The 6418-nt window shown below is 42.3% G+C and overlaps 1 long non-coding RNA gene across 1 annotated transcript; it reads right to left on the bottom strand.

The window, feature by feature from the left end:
• Window positions 1–3898: 3898 nt before the first annotated feature.
• LOC121813112 lies at window positions 3899–4789 on the bottom strand. Its single transcript, XR_006053524.1, has 2 exons — window positions 4414–4789; window positions 3899–4176 (listed from the first exon to the last, which is right to left on the bottom strand). It is a non-coding gene; the product is annotated as an uncharacterized LOC121813112 (long non-coding RNA).
• Window positions 4790–6418: the final 1629 nt, after the last annotated feature.

Here is a 6418-nt window from a genome sequence, read left to right as displayed (position 1 = left end):
GCTACACCTGTAGCTACCTCCACCAGTGTGTGAATGAATAGTGGAATTGTGCAGCACTTTGAGGGCCCCGAAAAGCACTATATAAATGCAATCCATTATTATCATTATTATTAAAACCACAGAGAGAGTGGTTATTAGAATTCATATAATAAAAACGTTATGTATTATCACAAAAAGTAACTTACATATATGCAATGTATGATGTGCATTTAATTTCAGAGCGAAGTTCAACACAGCCTTAGTGTTCGCTGGCTTGACTAAACATAACTTCAGTAGAAGATACCGGGTATCAGGATCGTGGTTATGAACTTTCTCTATTAAGCTGGATTCCCTGCTTCAGGCTCTGTGCACGCTGAGCAAAAAAAAAAAAGTTAACATGACTCTTTTTCTTTGCACAATTATTCCTGTGAGTGCCACTACTGTAGTACTCTACTCTACTAGAGACAAGGTCAGATGATGAGGATGAGACTAAAATGAAAAATTACTGCAAGTAAGATGAAATTTAAATGCTGCAGGAAATCACTAATCTTGTGAAGATAAAATAAATCAAGTGCACTCTCAGTGCTGCACTTTATTTCTAACATGCACGTCAGGGTCTGAGACTTTAAACTGGACATTAAACATTACTGTCTCACAGCCAAATAAGGGAGACATAGAAATCACTTTCATTTGTGAAATTACTTTTATCAGGTATTATTGATGTGCTTTCTGTGTTCTAGTGTAAAATAGATTTAGCAGCAGGTTAAAATTAGATTAAAAATACAACAATGTATGTATGTCATCAAATAAATATATGTACTTTCCTTTGACATGTAGTTTCAGTAAGGTATGAATTATATAAACTGTATTTCCCCTGTCAGAGAATGTGTATTTCACCTACAATGTGCTGTAAAATAAAGTATCTGTGAAATTGTTGCCCTTTTAGGGGATTTTATATCAAAACTTAGAACATAACCTGCTCCTGGTTAATGAGCTCAGTGTACGTTAACAAGTTATTTAGGAGGAACAAAAGAGAGCCACTTTCGTGACTGCAGAAACACAGTTACATTATAAATGTCTTCTCTTTTAACCCAAATAATTATCTATCTGTAAATGTAAATGTCTTTGAGCTTTGTGCCTTTTGTAATTTCCTGCTTTAATTTTCATTTCCAACAAATGAAAATCCAACAGAGCACCTTTGGACGTGATGTGACGGGAGATTTAAATCATGTGTACTGACATATCTGCTCTGTCCAATCATGTCAATATCAACCAACATCTTAGAGAAATTTTTCCAGCACTGTGTTAAATTTATACCATGAAGAATTAAGGCAGTGCTGTAAGCTAAAGGGTATACCTAACAAAGTGGCCAGCAAGTGTTTGCACTGTGGATGAAAGATCAGTCACAAAATGATAAGAGCTAGTAGGTAGCAGCAGAGGAGCTTCAGGAGGTGATGATTTCCATCTGACCTTTAATGTCACAGGATAAAAAACAAACAGTAAATATCCTCTGGAGACCTGAATGTTTGTCTGGGATGCATTTTTAATTTCTGCCTGCTATTTTGAAGCTTGGAAGTATAAACTAACCATCAAAGCTTTTGACTTGACTGTACGATGCTATCATGTCACTAAAAAACCTCTTAGGAATGTTTCCAGCACGTTTTTCAGTTTGCCCAACACAAGCTGTCTGACCTTTGACCTTTAATGTGAAAGGATGAAAAACTGTAAATATGAGCTTAGAAGTGAAAACAAGATCCATCGCCTCTGCTGTCAATGAACTTGTCCACATAAAAAAAAGAACACTGTTACACCTAAGATCATACAATCCAGTTTTAGTTGAGATCTAAAAAAAACACCTGCTTCCTCCTCTCCTTCCTCATTCTCTGGTAGGAGGGACTAAGACATGGAGAGAAGGATCAAGGATGTCCAAAGTGTGATATAAGACATTTAGACAGGTTGAGGTGGCGGTAGGCTGAGCAGAGTTTTCAGACAACTTTCTTCCCAGGCACACTTCCCATTTCCTTCTGGGGAAACCTGAGGCATTCCCTAGCAGGATCTGGGTCTTCATTGGGTCTCTTCCCAGTTAGGAGTGCCTGAAACAAGAGAGGTGCATGGAAGGGATCTCTACTGGCTCCTTTTCATACACAGGGGAAAGCAGCAGCTGTACTCTGAGATCCCTCTGGATGTTTGAGCTCCTTACCCTATCTCTAATGCTGAGGCCACCCACCCTGTGAAGGAAAATAAATATGGATGCTTGTATTCTGTCATTACCCAGATTTCATGACCACAAGGTGAGATGTAAATGGACTGGTAGAGCTTTGCCTTTGACTCAGGTCTCTCTTTACCATGACAGTTCAAAGTCAAAGTCAACTTTATTGCCACCTCTGCTATATCCAGTGCGGCATATAGACGAGATGACGAGGCTCCGGTTATCATAACCAGATATGAGAAGAGTAAGAAAATAAATATAGGAGGTTTATATCAGGAGCTCTCCTCTCTTCAGGAACTCACTCTGCAGGAGGGGGAGATATAGGAGAGGTGGAGGAAGATCTCAGCCTGGGCGTCTATTGTCTTGTGTAGTCTGGAAGATGAGTGGATGACGGGGTGGGTGCAGTTTTCTCTGTGGTGGGGTTGGGTGGCCAGGCGGTGCTGCTGAACTGGGCCCCGGTCCGGATGGGCCTGGGCCCCCTTTCCCTGGCGGGTCGCGGAGTATGGGGGTGCCTACTGGGGTCAGCGGGGGAGCTGGCCCCAGGGAGGGGTCACTTGCCCCTCCCTTCCTTCCCTCCCCATCTCCAGCTGCCTCCCTCTGCATTTTCTGGCTTTTGACTCTAACTGAGACTGTTATTTTATCATCATGTATTTATTGTGTTTTTGGTCATTCTGCTGTAAAGCACATTGGTCAGCCATGTGTTGTTTTTAAATTGCCATTTACATAAACTATTGTATGGAATGGTAACATTTACTGACAAGAAACTGTGCCACCATCCTGGAGCATCGGGCTCTTCAAAGTGCAGCGACAGGTTTTCATGTTTGTTCTTTAACCTACTTATACCACCACACAATGGTTTCAAGTGTTTCTAACAACAAGCCATTGATGTACTACAGAATGACATGTTTGTTAATACGGGGATTCACATGTTAATGTGATCTCTGGTCGCCCACTCAGAGACACAGCAGACAGCTACGGAAGGTGCTGAGGACACTCTTCATGTGAGAGAAAATCTGCTCACACAGATACGTATTTTGATGTCCTCTGTGTCCAGCCAATTAAAGAGATTCTTGGTTGGTTTCAAAGTTTGACTTTAGTTCAGATTACACGTTTGCTCAGTGTGTTTGTTCACTGTGGACTGATTCCAGATCAGATTATTCAGGAAAGATTATTCAGAAAGAGCAGAGTGGAGGAGAAATGCTCAGAAAACAACATCAGACTACAGCTCACAAAGTTTTTGATCAAAGAAAATTCATCTGTACAGAAAAACTCACTCATTTTGTCATTAATAATAACATAAAAGAATAAAATCTGTAATATAAATAAAGAGTTTCACAGTACATGCAGTGTTCAGACTGACATAAATAAAAGCTTCATATAATGAACACACACAGATGTATGAATGATGTGTCGTCTATTTAAACTACAGAAACAGTCTGAGGCTTTAGCTCAGCAGGAGGTCACGAGCTAACAGCGACACTCACAGTAGAAACAGGACACGTCTGTAATTTACATGTTTTATATGTTTTATAAAAGAAAAAGAGTCCAAATTTCTCACAGACTGACTTCCAGCTGGTGTTCATGCAGCTCATCAGGACAGTGAAGAGCTAAAGACAAACTTTCACCTGAAACCAGGATTAAAGATGAAAATGTTTTCTGGATGATCGTCGACGCTTTGCACCAAACAACAGGAAGAAAAAGACTTTTGGACTGAAAACATCTTTAGTTAAAGTCCAACATGTCCAAAGGAAAATGTCCAAGACTTTCACAAAGATGCTGAACAACAAATTCAGGATGTCCTCGTGTGTCTCTCCACTGGATGATCTGTGTCACCTCTGAGAAGCTGGAACAGCAGCAGGAGACTCACGAATCAGCTGGAAAACCTCTGAGACAGGTTGGTGATCCTTGTTTGTAGATCAGAAAACCAATGACAGCAGCAACAAGAAGTGACACACTGAGCATCACTCCAACAGATTTTCTTGTCTGACCTGCAGGTGAGAAACAGGTGTGAGGTGTCAGCTGTCAGGTAGGTGATGAGTGAAGAACAGAACAGAATCCATTTCCTCTTCAAACTGCTTCAGACATTATCTACTGCACTCTGATCACATCACTCAGACCAGCTGCTTTCTACAAAGTCTCATCAACAACATCTTTAGAAACAAACATCAACAACCAGGAAGCAGCTTCACCTCTGATCACACACACACTCAACTCTACTCACTCACCTGGAGGATCAACAACTCTCAGGTAGATGATGCTGATGGGGTCAGTCTTCAGATGAGCTCTTTTCCTGCGTTCTTTCCCTCCCATGAAGACTCGACACTCATATGTTCCACTATCAGCAGTCGTCACATCCTTCAGAATCAACACTCGGTTCTTAAAAGATGGATGCTGCTCTTCTGGTTCAAACTGCTCATCTCGGTACAAAAGCACATGTTCTGACTCCAGATCAGTTCTGCTCCACTCTACTACTGTGATGGTTTTGTTCTCATTTGGAGCTCAAGACGGCAGCGTGACGTTCTGTCCAGACTCGGCTGTGATGATTTTCTGATCTGAAAGAGGTAACAACACAAAACAGAGAGGTTAAAGGTCAAAGTTTGAACTGTTCGCAACTACAGCAGCCAATCAGAGAGAGGATAAGAGGTCACTGTCCCCTGATTGGCTAACCTCAAACCAGATTAATAAATAAATGTCACATTAAATCAAAGTTTCACTTTTTTTTTTAAAAGTAAACTTATGACATATACGTTTTTGTTCCCACTGCATCTTCAGCCATCTGCCACTAGATGACGCTGTAGCCCCTCATTATTAGCTCTGTTCAATTGGCTGTGAATACATTTAGCTGTGGTCACTTATAGAGATGATTGTCATGAACTGTAGACATGCTGCAGTCCCATGTTTCTTTTTAGATGTTAAAACGGCTAACTTAATATTAGATCAAATCTGATATTTTAACATTAGATGAACATCTTTTGTAAGAAGATTAGTTATTTAAAGGCTTTTTCCCCTTCACTTCAAACTATAACCTAATGTGTTTATAATGTACATGTCTGCACAGTGAAGTGACATTTGAGGATTTATGGTAGAAAAATGTAATCGGTGGTTTCACTTCACACAGTCTGACATTGAGATCAGTGAGATCATTAACAAGACTGGCTACGATACCGACTACGGAACGGAGCAGTTGTCAGCCACCTCCTGTACATGGATGACATCAAGCTGTATGCCAAGAGTGAACGAGACATCGATTCACTGATCCACACTACCAGGCTATACAGCAATGACATTGGAATGTCGTTCGGACTGGAGAAGTGTAGTCGGATGGTAACAAAGAGAGGGAAGGTAGTCAGAACTGAGGGGATTGAACTACCAGAAGGCAACATTGCAGACATAGAGGACAGTTACAAGTACCTGGGGATCCCGCAGGCAATGGGAACCATGAAGAGGCCGCTAGAAAAGCTGCAACCACCAAGTACCTGCAGAGGGTCAGGCAAGTCCTGAGGAGTCAGCTGAATGGTAAGAACAAGATCCGGGCCATCAACACGTACACCCTGCCCGTGCCCGTACACCCTGCCCACAGAGGCACTAATCATGGCAGCACAAGAACAAGCTCTGAGTACAAGATCCATAGAGGCTGGGGTCTATCACACCAGGCAAGACCCCAGGTGCAGGCTGTGTAAAGATGCCCCAGAGACAATCCAGCACATAACAGCAGGGTGCAAGATGCTAGCAGGCAAGGCATACATGGAACGCCATAACCAAGTGGCCGGCATAGTGTACAGGAACATCTGTGCCGAGTATAACCTGGAAGTCCCGAGGTCAAAATGGGAGATGCCCCCAAGGGTGGTGGAGAATGACCGAGCTAAGATCCTGTGGGACTTCCAGATACAGACGGACAAAATGGTGGTGGCTAACCAACCGGACATAGTGGTGGTAGACAAACAGAAGAAGACGGCCGTAGTGATCGATGTAGCGGTTCCGAATGACAGCAATATCAGGAAGAAGGAACACGAGAAGCTGGAGAAATACCAAGGGCTCAGAGAAGAGCTCGAGAGGGAGGTCGTGGCCCCGTTATCGGCTGCTGCCCCCGCGACCCGGCCCCGGATAAAGCGGTGAAGATTGATTTGTGTGTGTGTGTGTGTGTGTGTGTGTGTGTGTACTTGTTTTCGTGACATCTTAGGACAATTTTATGATAACACACTCACAAAATGAGGACGCTCAGAAAAATGA

Source organism: Haplochromis burtoni, unplaced genomic scaffold (assembly GCF_018398535.1).
Source record: "Haplochromis burtoni strain Fernald_Lab_line unplaced genomic scaffold, NCSU_Asbu1 Contig_1147, whole genome shotgun sequence".
NCBI classification, from domain to species: domain Eukaryota; kingdom Metazoa; phylum Chordata; class Actinopteri; order Cichliformes; family Cichlidae; genus Haplochromis; species Haplochromis burtoni.
This window is presented reverse-complemented; position numbering and strand designations above follow the sequence as displayed.